Source organism: Lactuca virosa, chromosome 7 (assembly GCF_052849685.1).
Source record: "Lactuca virosa cultivar CGN04683 chromosome 7, Lactuca_virosa_CGN04683_v6, whole genome shotgun sequence".
NCBI classification, from domain to species: domain Eukaryota; kingdom Viridiplantae; phylum Streptophyta; class Magnoliopsida; order Asterales; family Asteraceae; genus Lactuca; species Lactuca virosa.
The window spans coordinates 81,619,348-81,638,301 of record NC_136432.1 but is presented as its reverse complement, the minus strand read 5'-3'; the positions used below and the strand labels follow the sequence as shown (position 1 = coordinate 81,638,301).

Sequence of the window (18,954 nt, the reverse complement as noted above, 5' to 3'; positions counted from 1 at the left end):
CTACAGTCTTATCACTGGCTCAACCAGATCTAATCCATCTGGGTAATTCCGAAATCCAATCCGTGGATTTCTATATCCTCACTGCTGCACCCGAACTGGTGGGTACTACTGTTCCTTCCGCGTTCTAACAACGCGCTCATGCCATCTACCAACCTAGTGAATGCTACGGCTACACCCGCAGCCTTACAACATTCTATCACTATCTGCCGACCTCATGAATGCTACGGCTACACCCGTAGACTTACAACATCCTAGCACTATCTGCCTGTTAGTGAATGCTACGGCTACCCACGTAGTCTTACAACACTTTCCATACTATCTGACTGCTAGTGATCGCTCTGGCTACCCCCGTAGTCTTACAACACTTTCCATACCATCTGACTATTAGTGAATGCTACGGCTACCCCGTAGTCTTACAACACTTTCCATACCATCTGACTGTTAGTGAATGCTACGGCTACCCTATAGTCTTACAACACTTTCTATACTGGGTCGAACACGCACTCGACCTAACACACAACTGAACTTGAGTCCTAACTGGAGCTCTACCATGGTTCCTGAAACCTGTTGTCTGAGAGTCTCGAAGGTTGTCTGCTCCTCAGGCCCCCAACGAAGGCCACCGACTTCTTGGTCAGTCGGGTCAAGGGAACTGCAATCTCGGAGAAGTCCCGTATAAATCTCCGGTAATAACCCGCTAGACCCAGGAAACTCTGAATCTCAGTTGGAGACCTCGGAATCTCCCACTGCATCACGGCCTCTATCTTGGCCGGATCGACCAGAATACTCTTCTGGTTGACAAGGTGCCCAAGAGTTTGCACCTCGTGCAACCATAACTCATATTTGGAGAACTTTACAAAAAGTCTCTCCCCCACTTAGATTCTACTAAGTCTTCACGGTACGCGAGAATTGAAGGATTCCCAATCCTTCTCGCTTTCTAGTATCCCATTGATGACAACCTGTGCTTACCAATGCTAGCGATTAGTCACCGGTTAAACCTTGAGATCGCCCACCCTCGGAAATCTTGATGAGTACTCTTGAAATTTGGTCCAGTCTGACACCTCAATCCACTTCCCATGCTGAAAACTAGAGGCCTTAATCTTTACTCTGGCTGACGAGTCCTCGTTCCCACTTCCAATCTCGCAGCACCACTGAACTCTAACCGAACACAGCCCATGCGAAAATACAATTCTCTTGAACATCCGATGACCAACCACTTATGCATCTAACACCCGCAACTGACACTACCCTCTTCATGTTACCATTCTTGTCCTATCAACGGTAGTGCCTTGAACTCCAAGGTTCATCCATAGACAATTGTCGACCACACCTGAACAATGATAGAACCACTGATCTCTGACTTCACTGGAGAACTATAGCTTTAACCATGACCAAGTATCCTCTAGATATTACTATGCAAAGATCCCGATAAAGATCCGGAATGATAACGGTACACGTGGAACCCACTCCGCAAGATGCGTCCCTCTATGGGTTCATCAAGGACTTTTCGGCATGCAGGATGGCATATATGATCCTTGATAACCCATCCACTAGCAGAAAACTGACCCGAGATCTGACTTATCCAAACTCACTCACAATTCCAAAGCGATACATATTCCCAACATCCATCTAGTAGCAGTAGAAGATGATATACCCGCAACATCTGGAAGAATCCTAATCACCTATTGCTGACATTGCCAATCCCGCTACACTGTAGCAGTCTAAACCCTTGGAGCGACAAACTCCCTTGTGCACTTTCCCATACGTGCTGTACTGACTTCGGCCCTGTTGGCCTTTCACCCGATGATCGGAAGTCATGGTCTCTTCCTAGGACCCTCTACTATACGCACCTGTCACGAACCTCTCTTCTCAGAGTGCTCCAAATCGATCTCACATCTGGAACGTCTTGGAAATCATATCCTTCAGGGCCTGACACCCTGTCGTGCTTACTAGCTCACTTGCCCATGGCTAAGCTGCAACAACTGGAACATCCTCTGTCCCCAAACCGGGTCACAAACACTTCCCCGAAGCTTCTCAGATTCTCCAGGACTCTCACCGATTCGAGTATGGATCCTGTGCTTTCAGTAGTACGGGCCTAATACTACCTTCCACACCTATCTATACTTTCCTCAACAATCCTCCCGAATCCTCCAAGTCACTTCCTCAAACTGGTACACCCAAGTCTCACTGAATCTCACTACTAACCTACTGAAACATATCCTAGGCTTTCCTAGGTTCCCGTACTCACCCAGTCCTCAGCTGCTGAAAGATTCCCAATAATGTTAACTAGCTACCTCATGAATATAGCCACATGCAACAGAGATCAGATAATCCTTCAAGTAAAAGACTCATCCCTAGAACGGTTAGACTCAAACGAGAGTTGCGCAATAGGGTCAAATCTATCACTCTGAGATTATCCAGCCTGTGCCACATGTGACTTAGCATATTCACTTAATAGCTAGCTCACATTACTAAGAGTCCCACAAATCACAAAGCAAGCAGCATTCAGACAATGGAAATCTAACCATCATATTCCAATAAAACCATTATATCCTCTAATCAGGAATTTGTACATGCAATTCAAAGGCTCATACAATCAGGCATAACCTAAACAAGCTATCCTATTATTGATTGATCGGTACTAGCATGCAAGTCTACAAGCACATACAATAGGCATATAAGGCATCCTCCTAGATCCTCAGCCCTAATCTAGTATGCAGTTCTCATAATCATATCATAACAAAACATATCATAACATGTATGGGTATCATGGGGAAAACATACTTGAGCTCGACTGATTGCACTCATCACACACCTTGTTCTTTTCAAAGTATTTTTCTCTTTTTAAATTCTTTTCAAACTTCTTTTTATAAAATGATTTTACTTTAGAAAATTTTCATACCAAGTCCTTAGTTTGAGTTCAGACACACCCGAGAGTGTACCCGAATCCCTCAAACCAAGGCTCTGATACCAACTTGTAACATCCTAAAAAATACAGGCCAAAAATTTCGTTTTAATTAAGTTATTACATAAAAACATTCATAATAATATCTCATGTCAAAACCAAAGTGTCAATAATTCAAAACATAGTATCATAAAACCATATCAGAGTGTAATCCCAAAGATCTCGTGTGTGGAAAACATGGTGTGATGCATTGCGATCGAGCCGACTCCTTTCCTTTAAAAACGAAGTACCTGAAACAAAACTGAAAACTGTAAGCACGAAGCTTAGTGAGTTCCCCCATCATACCACATACCATATAAACACATAATGCCTAACATATCAGGGTGCTGGCCTCCCCTTCGGTATCTTTCAACCGGTAACTGCCTAGCATATCTGGGTGCTGGCCTCCCCTTCGGTATCTTTCAACCGGTAACTGCCTAGCATATATGAGTGTTGGCCTCCCCTTCGGTATCTTTCAACCGGTAACTTCCTAGCATATCTGGGTGCTGGCCTCCCCTTCGGTATCTTTCAACCGGTAACTGGGGACTAGTTCACCCCCTACCACTACCACATAATAACATAACACATATATCATAAACTGTCTAACGTAACTGGGTACTAACTACCCCTTCGGTCCTTTCGACTGGTACTGGGGTCTAACCTACCCCCTCCTATCACATAACATATAACATCATAGCATACTAGCACATATTCATAACAGATAGCAACATACCAGATAATTATCACAAAGACAATCATCTAACAAACAACTCCTACTAGTGGGCCGACATTGTTGCCTTAGACCCACTTCTACTGGAAGGTAACTCACCTCGCACTGCTGAAGTCCCGTAGACCCAATCCCAACTGCTGGATGACAGATTCTCGAACTGTCAATATCAAACATCACCCAATTAATAATTGGGTTCTAACACATGTCCATAAGTCCATGTTGGGGTAAAAGACTGTTCTACCCCTATCTTGGCTTGATTCAGGCCCAAGGCCCAATCTAAAGGCCCAAAAGTCAACTAGAGGTCAAAGCCTAACACATGACCTAATTTTCCAAATTGGGCCCAAACCTTTATAAGGTCTTACCATAAGGCCCAACCATTTAGTCCAGTCCAACATTCAACATTCTAATGGCCCGATATCACATAAGCATAAAGGCCCAAGCTATGGCCCATCTATGGCCCAATTTTCCAAATTAGGCCCAACTCCTCATATGGGCCTTACCTCAAAGCCCATTAATTATTCTAGTCCATTTGCTTGATCTTGGATGGACCATGAATAACCCAATCATCAAGGCCCAACAATAAACCCAAGTGAAATTAGGGTTTCACATAAAATGACGATTAGGGTTAAGTGTTTCTTACTTAACCCATTAAGGACTTAATCCATTAAGTCCATCATTCTTCTAAATAAAACATATGGTGTGATTGGGATTAATACACAATTCCATTCCAATGGCCCAAATGTGGGTCCCGATAAGTCCAAGCCCATAAATCCAATGTTAGGGTTTTCTAAACCCTAATTAGGGTTTACAGTCCCATCTTAGCCCAATAGGCCCAATAGCTAGGTCTTTTGATCAATTAGGGTTCATTCGGACCATTAGTCACATGCTCGGGCTTTATTAGGCCCATTAGGGTTTTAGCCCCTTTGTCCAAACATCCAAACGAGTCACGATCCAAACAAGGCACATCGCCACCCGACACGACGGCCGATGGAGGCAGGAGGCGGCAGCCACCACCTTATGGTGGTGGTTTTGACTTTCTTTCCATTATTCCATTTTTGTTACAATTTACAATGCCAATCTCCAAAATAAACACACACACTAATGCTAAATACACACACACACATAACCACCTTGTGGTGGCCGGCGGTGGCGAGTGGTGGCGGTGGGGTCTTCTTCAGATCTCCGGCCAAAAGATGTTCCTGCACTCTTATACCATCACAACACATGAACACAAATTCCACAACACGCACACAGCCACCTTTCACGGTGGCTTGTGGCAGAAGATTAGGGTGGCATGGCGGCAGAATAGGGTAACGACCACCCAAACGCTTACTCTAGATCTGAACGCAGCCACCCACCTGGTGGCGTTTAACGAATGGCGGCAGGCGCACAAAATGGAGGCAATAGCGGCAGAAGGAGGCGGAGAAGGGCATTGTGGATCGACCGGTACATGGGAGCAGCGCATTCGCTGGCCCTCACGGTTTACAGCTCCGTGGGCGGAAACAGGGCGGTGACGACTTGTGGTCCTTGCCGGCGACAAGAACAACGAAAGGGTGAGATGGCTGACGGATCTTGTTGACGGCAGCGACATCGTGGCTCTTCCTTCAACCTCTTCTGCCCCGACAGCACGGCGGTTGAGTTCGGTGGCTCGCGACCTCAACAACGGCGGTAGTCCTGTGGTCGTTGGCGGCCCTTTCGTTGATCGGAAAATGGTGTGGTGGTGGCGCCGGTGAGGGAGGCACAAGGATGGAGAGAAGTGGCGGCTGTAGATCATTGAGTATGGTTAGGGTTATGTTCACTAAATACCCGACGCCCTTAAGCATTTTACCATAATGTCACAGTTAGTCCCTCCCTTCACATTTTCTTTCAATGTCAGCCCATATTTTACCCTTTTAACCCCATCCATGTAATTCCCTTACAAATTAACTCCCATATTTTACTAGGTGGCCCCTCCCTCTACAATTATTTTCAAATGAGGTCCATAATTAACTCTTTAGCCCCTGTCTTCATAAATCCTTTCATAATAAATCTCGAATTTATACTTTGACCCCCGAATAATCCAACTTATGGCATTTGGCTTCCCAAAACCAACACCTTGCTATATGATTATTAATTTCAGTGATATGATTCATTCATTAATTTCGTCTATTTATTTGTTAAATAAACGGGGTGTTACAGTCATGGCAACTTAAATGAAGTTGTCGTCAATCCGGGTCATGCCACGTCGTGGCCCTCCAATTCTCATTAAAATAAAGTAAAAAAAATACCTTGAAAACCCGAATGTTACATTATTAAAAATTTTACAATAGAAATCATTTTTAATAAAAACTCAATTTTAAAAAAAAAACTTTAATAAAAACTCATTTATAAACATCTTATGTTATCTTTTAAATATTTAGTTCTCAAACTCCAAGTGATGTTAAATTATGATAAAATGTTATTTAACATGTAAACACCATTTTCATACATAAACATAACATATAACAACATAAAATAAACATTAGAGCCATGCATTAAAAGTATATAAACCAAGCCATTTTATAGTAATAGTTTTTGAGAGCCAACACAAAAATTATTAAGTCATTCCTAAAGGACTTAAAGGACACTTCAAAAGGTCTTCAATCGCCTACTTGTCAAGATGACTCTTGCTTGCAAAAATAATTTCAAGGCACCATGTGTTGTAGAGGTCATGACACTAAAACTATTAAGACCATAATTAAGCCCAAAACCAAGAGTAGAAGCTCACGGTTGGGATTCTTGTCTCAAGTGGTTAAGACATAGAAAATCTTCAAAGATGGTCATTTCTTAAACTTTTTGCATTTGTTAAAAGAATAAAACTAATCTAACGAATATATTACATACAAAATAAACAAATGAAAAAATATATATTAATCTGTTACATCTCGTGAATAAATAAATATCAGTCAACCACAACAAAATGATCCTAATGGGTTGTTTAGACACAACAAGATCAAATGACATATATGTAACACCCGGTTTCCAGGTATAAATCTTGTGCTCTACAATGTTTTAGTTTTGGGGTTTTACTATCACTATGACGTGGTAGGTATTGGAACACGGCGTGATGGTCATTTAATGACCACTACGTGGTTAGCTCCTTGCCATGACATGGCGGCGGCTGGGGCTTAAAACCCTAGATCTCGGGTCTTGGGCCTTATTTAAACGATGTGATGGCTAGGGTTTCTCCCACCTTCGGCCTCTATCACCTCCAAGTTTAGAGAATCAAACCCTAGTGACTTTGTGATCATTTTGAGCTCGATTTATGTTCTTGGTGGCCTTTGAAGGAAGAAGGAATGTCTTTATTGCAAAGATTCATCAAGCAAACTCATCTCTATCTATTTGTGCATATTCTGGACTTTTGTAAGTCTTCAAGTTCTCACCTTTATGATTCATCCATTTTAGATCTATGTAATGAGCTACTTTCTTCATGTTGTGCTTATATGAGTAGATGGTTGTGATAAAGTTTGCAACTTTATCATTCGCTAAGATCCCAATGACAACTTATGTTTTAGATATGGGCTTTTAGCTGGTGTTGATGCCATGCATGGAATTTGGCTTCATTTTCTCTCCATTTTAACTTAAGTTGGTGTGTGACATGCATTAGAAATTAATGTCCATAAAGCTAGGATTTCTATGAATCATGTGAGTGGAAAAAAGCTTTCTGGAAAGTTTAGGTGAATGACTTAACATATTAAGGACTTAATAGGAGGATGGATCTGTCAGCGTAACCGTGGCGTGGTCAAGTGCTGACCACGATGCAATGAGCTAATCCATTGCGGTCCTGATGGAGTAGACAACGACATGGCCAAGACCTTGCCACAGTGTAGTGGTCTACAGGGTTGACTTTAACCGTTAACCATTGAATTATGACTAGATTGTCTTTTATTCAACTTGATAGTTTTAGATGGTAGACTAAGGTTTCACCTTTTGTTTTACATAAGGTGGTGTGTAGTACCAATCTTATGATCTTGCGATCTGTGGTGTAGTCTACCTTGATTTGTAAGGTGAGTCTCTCATTATACTATGTAGTATGCTAGATTGTCTTTGTGACTTTTTCATGAAAGACTATGGGACGACCATAGAAATTGTATGAAAGAACATGGTAATTGAATGAAAAACCAAGGGAGGACCATGACAATTGTATGAAAGACTATGGGAGGATGATAACAGAAAAGACTGTCGGAGGACTGCATTAACGGAAGTGAGTGTATGATTGTGGGATGAACATAACATTCACATGGGTTGAAATACACTCGTTGGTTAAAATAGGTCATCTTGATTGTATTTGAATATGTATGGTATGTGGTTTTTTTGCGAAACTCACTAAGCTTCGTGCTTACGATTTTAAGTTTAAATGTGTCAAGTACTTCTGATAGCAAGGGGAAGATCTAGGCTTGATTGCATCACATCCAATGGATATTCCACACTTTTGTTTTATGATACTTTGATGTTTGTGTTGAAGCTTCTTTTGATACTATGATGATATTTTGATGAAATGGAATGAATGGTTTTTGTCTTATTAAAAATAAAAAGAAATTCTATAAGTTTTGGGACGTTTCAATATACAAACAAAAACTTTGTTTTTCTAAGACAAATTTATACAACCAAATGCATGTGTAACATCCCAAATGTCGAGGTACCAATTTATTTATTTTATTAATTCAAGTATTGAGGATTTTCGGCTTACGCAGGGGGTACTGGCCATGTACACCAGGCTTAAGCCTTTAAATGATTCAGCGCGGAGGCAGTGTATGTTGCGCGTACGAAGGAGTACGTGAGCTGATGTCAAACCCTAACTTTTAGGGTTTCACCCTTATTTTACACATTATCTCACCCTTGGACCTCCCATAATCAGCCTCCATTCCCTTTAAACCCTAATATCGAACCCTAGCCTTGAGAGTGAAGATCTTGGAGTTTTTTTGTAATTTTGTGAATTCTTGTTGAGGAAGAAGGACATTGAAGAAGGTAGTGTTGCATGCAAGCTTGTGGATCCAAAAACTCCTTCACCTTGTGCATCTTTTGAAGGTATAAAGTCCATACCTTGCTGATGTTCTTTCTAGATCTCTTTAGATGGGTATTTATGAGTTTTTTGTCCCAAAGCATGGACCTTTGTGAGTATGAGGTACTCCAGAGAATATTGGTTGTCCTTTTAGATGTTTTAGAGTGTCTTGATTCATAAAAATGGTTTCTTGATCGTTTTATTTGGCCCATGCATGAGTGAAGTGACCTTGAGTGTTGTGAAAGTTAGGGTTTTGAGGATTGAGCCGTCTTTAGCCATGCAAAGGCTTAAAGTCAGAGACTTTATGGATTAAGTCAATATTTAGAGGTCAGATATGGGGTTTGAATAAGAGTTTTTTAAAGGAATAAGACATTTTATTTAAGAGTTTAGGGTCAGGCTGTGTATGCTCTCCTGCCTACACCCCGTGTAGCCAGGAACGACCCCGATCATGCTGGTTCGAGACTATTGAGTTTTGTTGACTTGACTTTTAGTCAAACATTGAGGGTTTTGGGCCATAGAGGGGCAAAATGGTCCTTTTACCCTTAAGGGGCGTAGTTGTTGGAAATAGACTAGTGATTTGGGTTAATGACCTTAATTGATTAGGGTTACTTGTTGTGTTTTTTAGGCGGCGTCTAGTTCCGGCAGTTCGGGAATGAGATTTATCACTCATCAGTTCAGGTGAATCTCCTCACTTATTCTTACCTGTATGGTAAAATAGCTGTATATATTTACATATGATGACGAACTGAGCCTAAGTGCTATTATTGTGTATGTGTGGTTTATATGTGTTGAGACTTCGGGTAGTCTTTAGGGTTGCTGATAACCCGCATGGTGTGATGTTTGCCCACTAGGACTTTGGGTAGTCACCAGGGTTGCTGGTAACCCATAGATGTTTATTTGTGTTGTGTTGTGTGTGGTAGTTTGGAGAACTCACTAAGCTTCGTGCTTACAGTTGTTGATTAAATGAGTTTCAGGTACTTCTGAGGATCGCGGGAAAGCGAAGGTCTGATTGTACACACTCGCTGGGAAATTTTGTTACTGGGCATTATGTGGCACTCTGATATTTGTAGTGATGATTTGTACTTGATACTTGTGATTTTTTGATGGTTTGGCTTATGAACAATATTTTGGGTAAATTAAAAATGACAATTTTGGTTTGAAATTTGAGGTGTTATAGCATGAAAAAAAATGGTTGCATAAAAATACTAATTATAAAACTACATGTTGCTAAAGAGGCTCTCATACCACTGATGAGTTTTGTGAATGTAAAAATGATCGTTTTTATAAAACAATTTTAAGCGGAAAATGGAAGAATATAACATAACTAGGTTATTTTTCGACCACTTTGACATAACCACCAAGAGGGTCCAGTTATATGAACTAGAAAGATTATGACAACCAATGGATGTTTAGAATACAACCTTTAAAAACTTTGATCCCACTTATGAATATGTCAAAAACTCAATAATGAGTTTCTCTATAATATATCCACCAACAAGTATATATCACCAAGAATACTAGTTCTCATCTTGTATGAAGTACTTATTAATCTTTTAAGTACATATCACAAATAAGCACTAAAGGCGAAGCACTTCTAAGCACCAAATATTCACTAAGCTTCAAAAGAAAAGAAGAAGAGGAGAAGGGGGAGTGAATTTGTCCCTCACAAAGAAGAGAGCAAAAACTAGCACAAATGCAACTCTTACGCTCTCTTATATAACCTCACATAAGATCCAAGACACATACCATTACAAAAGTCGAAGGTATGGCATCCAAGAGGTATGATGTGTGTAAGAAGAAGACTTGGAAGCAACCTCTTGCCCATGACTTCATACCTTCATATCTATTATATATGTATGAACTCCTAAAGGTTCAAATACAATATGAATAATGTCTAGTTATTCACTCTATAAATATTATTTTCATAAAATAATAATTATTTCCTAATTCATTACAATAGTTGATTATTTATTAATAACCCTATTAACAATAAATATTCAATAAGTGACAACTTGCTAAAGGTATGACCCTATATGATCATATATTATTGGCAAACAATATTCTAAAGTGATTCTTAAACATATAAATCCAACAATCATACCCTTTGACTTTAGATTATGGATTATTAAACCATTTGACTTTGGGATATGAGTTATTAAACCCCTATAATTTGGATTACTGGTTATTACACCTTGGAGTTTGGTTTATGAGTTATTAAATCCTTTTAACGTTGTATTTGGGTCCATATTACCCTAATTTTTAGATTATTGACCCTTTGGAAACTTATTTAACTTTAATTTGATTTTTGAGGTTTGATTCGAATGTATTTATTGTCATCACAACTTATTTAAGATGAGTCAATCTCGAGTATTCTCACTAGGCATTCTATTGCCAAACTATATTTTGACATGTTCTCATATTAAAGACCATAAAGTTAGATGTCTAGAAGATAACAATGATATTTTGAAGGCTACAGGTTGTATGGTTCATTCAGAATGTGTTTTGGTTATTAGTTGACATTATACTTTCAAAACATTAACCTTGTTTGTTTTTTTATAGTACCTATCTTCCACGCACCAAATTTTTTGGAATATTTGAACTTAAAATATTTGGGTATATTAAACTAATTTAAAAACCATTCATGTGAGGGTTGTTTCACTATACCTATAAGAATTCATCTCTCTTTTCGACTAGCTTTCTATCAACCCAAAAAAATATAATAGTTCAATCATATTGGGTTTAACCTCAATTCCTCATTATCTTCTTCACTTTCGATGTGCCAAGAAAAATAACCCCAACAACAAGCACTTATGGGAGATTTTCAAGGATGATGTAATTAATTTGATGATCCAATTTTAAGAGTCGAGTCCCATTCCCAACATATGCAAGTCATCGTTTATAACTGATCTTATCCATACAGTTTAAGATCTGAAGTTCGTTGAAGATTACCGACATATAAGACTTAAGGGTTTCCAAAATAAAAGTATTGGTAAAATTTGGCTAATCGATTATGTAATTTGATTTGAGAAGTCATTAACCCAAATCAATCAATGTTCATTAAAGGCCATCAAATTTTGGTGAAACCTTTGATGTTAAATGAATTTATCGAGTGGCATAAGGAGCATGAAAGAAACTTATGGTGTTCACAGTAATATTTGCGAAGTCATATGATTATGCTAGAATTATTTGGATGGCATGCTCTAAAAAATGGGATTTTTTGTTAAATCGTATTGTTGAATTCATCCATGCCTCAATTCTTCTATATGGTTTCCGTTTTGTAAGTGGTTCTCCCACATCCAATTTCAAAGTCATCAAAGAGATCTTTTATTTTCTTTCTTACTTATTATTGGTATGGAAAGATTTCATGTTGCATTATAATGATAATTTCCCAAGCGGTGTCTCCTGGAGCCAAACTACCAAAGTGTGGGCAATGATGACTTGATTATATCTTACTTTTTCGACGTGGACAATGCATGATATTCTTCTAGGTGATCGGTCTCAAAAAAACTCTAAATGTATTATAGAATTCTTAGGTGTTATTATCTATCATCCGGACTTAAATCTACTCTAATAAATGAAGGGTTTTTTTTGTCGCATGTCATACTCTAATTCATTTTGCCAAATGTCATTTTGTGATTATTTTGAAATAATTTCTTTTCCATGTCATTTTATGGGGTTTTTCTATTTTAATAAATTTCACATAATACTTTAATGCATGGTTCTAAAAAACACGTCATGGCGCGCCTCAAGGCGTGCCATGACACGAGGCGTGGTCTAGCCGTTACGAAAATGTCCAATGCGGGTTTGTTAAGCGTGGCGTCCAAATCACGTGTCAAGACGCGCCTTATCGCGATATGGCGCGAGTTTTTTTCAAGGCGCGAGTTTTTTTTGTTTTTTGTTTTTTTGATTTATTTTTTTCGGGCCTAAAATAATTGAGTTTTTATTAACTTTTTATATTAAATACTAATATAACACTTCTAAAAACTTGATATACTTGATAAAAATCAATAATTATATGATTTATCTCTTTTAATATATATAAAATAGTCACGCCTTAAAAAACGTCATGGCTCGCCAAAGCTTGTCATGGCTTAACTTTTACCTTGCCGCCAAACCACGCCTCACGTTATTTAGAACATTGCTTTAATGTAATAATTACAATAAATTTAGTAATAAATGAATATATCAATTTCATTAATGAACTTACTTTTTTATTTCAAAATTATCAAATTAAAGTTCATTAGTTTATTTTGTTTATTTATTTAATCTAAAAAAATAAAAAAAATCAATTTTAATAATTAATTATTTTTCTTATTTTCTTATAAATCTAAAGTTCTTAAATATTTAAACATTTATATTTTTTTTTTAAATTAACTCATATAATACATGAGTTTTACGTCTAGTTTATTTGTATAAAACTTAAGGTAACGGGTGATAGAAATCATTTCTATAGAGGTTGAAAATATTACATAGATCGACAAATATAGGACTAAACTTTTAAAAGAGAAAGTAAAAGCTTTATTAGTAGGTGGGAGAATGACCCTCAAATAGATTTTTGAAGAGCATTAGAATTTATTATTATGTCCCATTTTACAGCTTGGCATTGATAATATAACACACGTTCGATCCAAAGAAAATCTAAGAGTATTAATAAATATTAACGAGTTATTTTCCAAATTTCTAACATTTGAGTGATGTTCCAAACCTTGGTGGCTACATGCAAGTCGCCTTTTTCTCTTTCTCTCTCTGTCTTACTGTCTATCTCTCTCTCTCTCCATAAATATATAGTATATATATATACATGGACTCATACCAACAATTATGGGTGCATTAAGACTTCAACACTTGTAAACCCCTCTTCATTTCTCCCTCCTCACCTACACCTCACAATAATACCTTAGTTCTCTGTCTCTCTGAACACTCCGAACCTTCATTCTTACTGGGATCCGATCGGACTATCCATTTCATGATTTCATGATCACCACAGCAATGACTGAACTCTCTCGGAAAATGAGCAAACGAAACAGAGAATCTGATAACAAAAACAACAGTAAGCATCCGGTTTACCGAGGGGTTCGTATGCGGGCATGGGGCAAATGGGTATCTGAGATCCGAGAACCCAAAAAGAAGTCTCGGATCTGGCTTGGCACCTTTTCTGACCCAGAAATGGCGGCGCGTGCACACGACGTGGCTGCACTCTCTATAAAAGGCTCGTCAGCGATCCTTAACTTCCCGGAGCTCGCCGGAGTTTTACCACGACCGGACTCTTGCTCTCCCCGTGATGTCCAAGCGGCAGCCACCAAAGCCGCAGCTATGACCCATCTTAACCCAATCACCACCACAACAACAACCCCATCAACACCCTCCACGTCATCTTCATCGTCGTACTCTGCTGTCTCCACATTAACTTCGGCTTCTGAGGAGGTGTCGACAATGCCGCCACCGGCGGAGGAACTAGACGCGATAGTTGAACTACCGTGTTTGAGTGAGAGTTATTGTTCGGGTGAGTCAAGGAACGATTACGTGTTTGTGGACTCAGGGTGGGACTACTACTCATTATCTACACCGTGGCCGGCGGACTGGGATGGTGGATATTTCCCCGGGGAGCCGTTGTCTATATTACCTTCTACTTCCTCTGGCACATTTTTTTCCGACAACTATTCATGGCAGGAGTACTAAAAAGAAATTTAAAACTGAATTTGTGTGTATTTTTCTTTTTCTTTTAATTATAAGTTTAAAACAGACATGTGGCCTTTTAAAATAATTGGGTAATTTTGATTAGAATATTTACTGGAAGGGCTATGTATTACAAGTTTCTTTCTTTTATATAATTATCAGAAACCGAGATTTTAGTTGAGAAACTATTAATAAAAATAGATAAAAGAGGATAACAGAGCAATAGTCGTTTTTATGATATTTGTCTTAAAATGATACATATTTTAAGAGAAATTAAATATCAATTTTTTTTTGTATTTATCTTTGTATCCATTTGAATTTGTGACAAATATCCTATTCTCATAAAATTAATTATATTTTATGATATTTTTCATCATTTCAAATGTGTGGCAAAACTATTAAAAAGAAAAATAAAAAGATATTTAATTTCTTACATTTTAATAATGTGATTGTCGCAATCATATTCTAGATGATATGAGATTTATTGGTTTAATTATTTATGAAAATTTACAAGTATTTTCTTATTTTAAGAATGAGTTTTGGTTAGATGTTTTTTTTGGGTATTATCATAACTATTGGATCGATGTGTTCGATTAACGAGAGCTTCTGTTCAAAAAATTTAAGTTAGGCTATGAGGTGTCGTAAAGTGTTTACTGGTGGTATGCCTATGGACAACCATTGTCGGCGGTAAACAACGCCCCTCAACCATTTGATTTAGTTGCGGTGGTTTTGATAGGTATACTATCACTGCTCAAATGCAAAAGTTTTGCCAATGAAACATTTCTCAAATCAAGTTTGGGCTGCATTATTATTTATACTTTCATACATAAAGAAAATACTCAAGAATGGTAATAAATGGTTATGGTTGAGAGAAAACAATTTTGTAGGTAAAAATATCACTACACCCTATCATATGTATAGCTCGGTAAGAAATGTTAATACATATGTGGTGTCTATATGATACATTTTTACCATTAGTAAAAACATCACCCCACCCTTTAGTTTTATAACGAGAGTTTAAAGAATATTATTGCTCAATTAAGAATTATTGATATTGAAATAAAACTATTTTAGAATTGACATAATACAAAGCCCACTAATTCAAACGTTTCTAAAGTGATGTATATTATTGATTTTTTAGACTAGATTACATTTTTGAGGCAAGGTCGAATTACGTCTTTACATTTTCATATATTACATCCAAACTCAGTTTATATATATATATATATATATATATATATATATATATATATATATATATATATATATATATATATATATATATCCGATAAAAATTTTATTTTTCGTAGGAAATTAAAAAGTTTTTTTCTCTACATATTTTTTTGGCGAACTGATGAAACAATGAATCGAGTAATGAATTAATCAGAGTATGAATTCAAGTAAGAATATGAGATTTGAACACACGATGTAAATATGATCTTGTTATGCTCTATTATGCTTTCGAATTCTTTACAGAGAATAGTAGACAAGTCTGTAAAAGTTCTTTTTTAACTCTAGTAAATAACCCTATTTATAGGGAACTGAAAGCATACAAAAAATATACTAAGGCATTGACTCTAAAGCTTCGAATAAAAGCGCCCTAGTAAAATACGTTACAAAATATTCGAAGAGTCCAAAACATACTTCGACTAATTACAACAATTCGACCCTTACAATCTCCCCCTTTGTAATCATAGTCGAAGTCTTCAATTTGTAAGAAGTGTGATGGAATACAGTAATACTCTTCGAATCTCCGTGTACCAGGAGATAATCTTCTTCAGCTCTTTCTTGTCGCCTTCATTGTTCTTCTTGCAATGATTCATACGAACAATCAGGTTTGTATATTGAGATGTTGAATATCTCTCGACTTCACTTGCTTGGAATAAGAACCGTTTAGACTTTCTAGCTTTGTCTTTTCCTGCGAAGACAATTCCAAAAGGCTTCAGGAAAATTTCACCATCAGCATACTTCTTCAATTCAACCTGAGTCTTCGTAGGAGCCATCGGAGCTTTAATTTCCATTCCTTTGGCAGTAGCTAATTCAACATCTGTTAGTGCCAAACACTCATAATAGTTTTCGATAAAAATCTTGATGTGAGCTACTCCAAGCTTGAATTCATCTGGTTCTGTGTTTTGAAGGTATGAGAATGATTTGTCTTTCAAAAGTAATGCAACTTGTATAAGATCATACAAGTTCATTAATGGAAAATCTGCAACAGTGAATTCGCAAATATTTCCATTTGCCCTGGCAACCACATACTTAACATTTTGGACTGTGTTTTTGAAAACCACATCCTTTTTCATACTTATGACCTTCTTGATTTTTATTGAAGACCAAACTTCCTCAGGGGCTTTTCCAAGAACAGCATGAAAACGAATTTTTATGTGTGTACCTTCATCTTTATTTTTAAAATTTCCTTCTGCTTTGATCTGAGGCATGATAAACATCATTTCGTTTATGGGAAAATCCAACTGGCCTGCATCAGTATTTGTGACCAAATAACTCTACTATTTCTTCCTACTAACATTCCTACCCAATTAAATTATGACACTTGTCTTCCTTATATCATTCCATCTAATTTTTTGTTATATCTCTAAAATACCTTAAGTAATTTAAAATAAATACAAAAAGAAAAAAGAAAAAAAACCTCACATCGTTAGGTCTCTTGTTTATCCTCAGTACATCTCAAAGCCCCTCTTCTCATCCATTAATCACTACTTCAACCGGAAATCGCTACTTCAATCGGCGATGGCTACTGCAATCGATATCTTCAATCGTTGCCACCTGGTCTTCAATCGCCACCGCCGACCGCCGATCGCTTCCTCCTGATCTTCAAACGACAATGGAACGACACCACCCAATCTTCAATCGCCACCGCCAATTGTCGTCTTCTTGTCACCGCCGACCGCCGATCGCTTCCTCCTGATCTTCAAACGACAATGGAACGGCGCCACCCAATCTTCAATCGCCACCGCCAATTGCCGTTTTCTTATCTTCAATCGACATCAGGGCCACCATCAACCTACCTGAGCATCGTCGCCTGTGTGAGAATTTAAGGCTTCTTTTTTCTAAATTTTATATTTTGAAGGTTGGCTTCCAACAAGATATCTACTTGGATAAAAAATCTACAACCTTTTCTGATCCTGCTCAGTATGATACAGAGAAATTGGATAATTATGTTTCATCGCAGAATGCATTGATTATTGGGGTTCTACCCATAGCCAAACTTTTTACCATATGGGGTTCTTTGAAGCAACATCAACAGAAGCAAAGTCAAACTAGATGAAGCTTTAGTTTTATTATAAATGAGGATACAAATTCCATTAGTTCATTGAGTAAAGTGATTGTTTTGTTGAAATTGTTTGATCTTTTAGAGCAATGTACTTATATGACAATGGTTTGATATAGCAATGTACTTACATGAGTTGTATTTTTGCACCTGGAATAAAATGTCTATTAGGTTCAATGATAAAGTACAATTCTTTGATATTTTAGAGTGCTAAAAAACTGTAGAATCTGTTTTCTTGTTTGTTGAAGCTTTTGTGTTGTGTACAAGTTTTTTCTGGTTATTGTCTTTGACAAAAATATCACCATTGCAGGTTAGCTTTTGTTAAAGAAAAGATGTACACTAGATGTTTGATTTTCTTGAAAGAAAAAAAGAAGAAGATTGTATTGTTTGACTAAGAAGAATATAAGTTTCATTTTACAGCTAATATTTATTTCTATAAGCAAACTTATAAGGTGACAAAACTATTGACCACATAAAGGTGTCATCAATTTGTTTCAGTTTAAGGATCTTTTTTGATGTGTTAGAACTGTTGATTTACCAAGTCGATTTGTTTGTTATTTTTTTGTTCTTTTGTGCACTTGACACCAACACATATATGAAACAATGCAACTACCCGAAGTCAAAGAGCGTAAAAGACATGTTTACCCTTGTGGTTTGTCATAAGTCATAACATGCTGATATTTTATCTGTGTAAAAGACATTTTTACCCTTTTATTTTATTTTAGACTTTTATCTAATAAATTTATATATTATTAAATTTGAAATGGCCCCACCCCTACCATATCCCCAAAACCACTACCACCACTGTCCAACTCCATTAACCATTTTTCATATTAAAGGATGAGGACAAACCCATAAATTACATAACCATAATCGATCAAGAACACCAACACTTTAACTTACACCAGAAATTTTCCCCTATGGATAGAATTAACATTAATCATAACAACTTTTGTCATCATCCATTTCCTTCAGTAGAAAAAAAAATCAAATATCTCATTCAGATTGTAATGTTTGTTTATCACTCGGAAAGAAATGCCCTTAAATTGTATTTTGTAAACTTGGACTCATTTGATTTAATAAAGCAATGTACTTACATCAAACCCCATAACATATTAAAAGGACCAAAATACCATTTCCTCATATTCTTGCAACATCTTTTGATCCTAAAAAAATAAAATCACAATGCCAATCGGTTCTTTCAAAATCATTAATTGCAAAATAACTTAAATTAAAAATCACTCTTTTGTCATAAAACTTATTTTATACTAATTCCACCTACTCCTCAGTCTTCTTGT

At 37.2% G+C, this 18,954-nt stretch overlaps 1 pseudogene; it reads left to right on the top strand.

Moving 5' to 3' along the window:
- Positions 1–13,454: 13,454 nt before the first annotated feature.
- Positions 13,455–14,475, top strand: LOC145126291 (dehydration-responsive element-binding protein 3 pseudogene; annotated as a pseudogene).
- Positions 14,476–18,954: the final 4,479 nt, after the last annotated feature.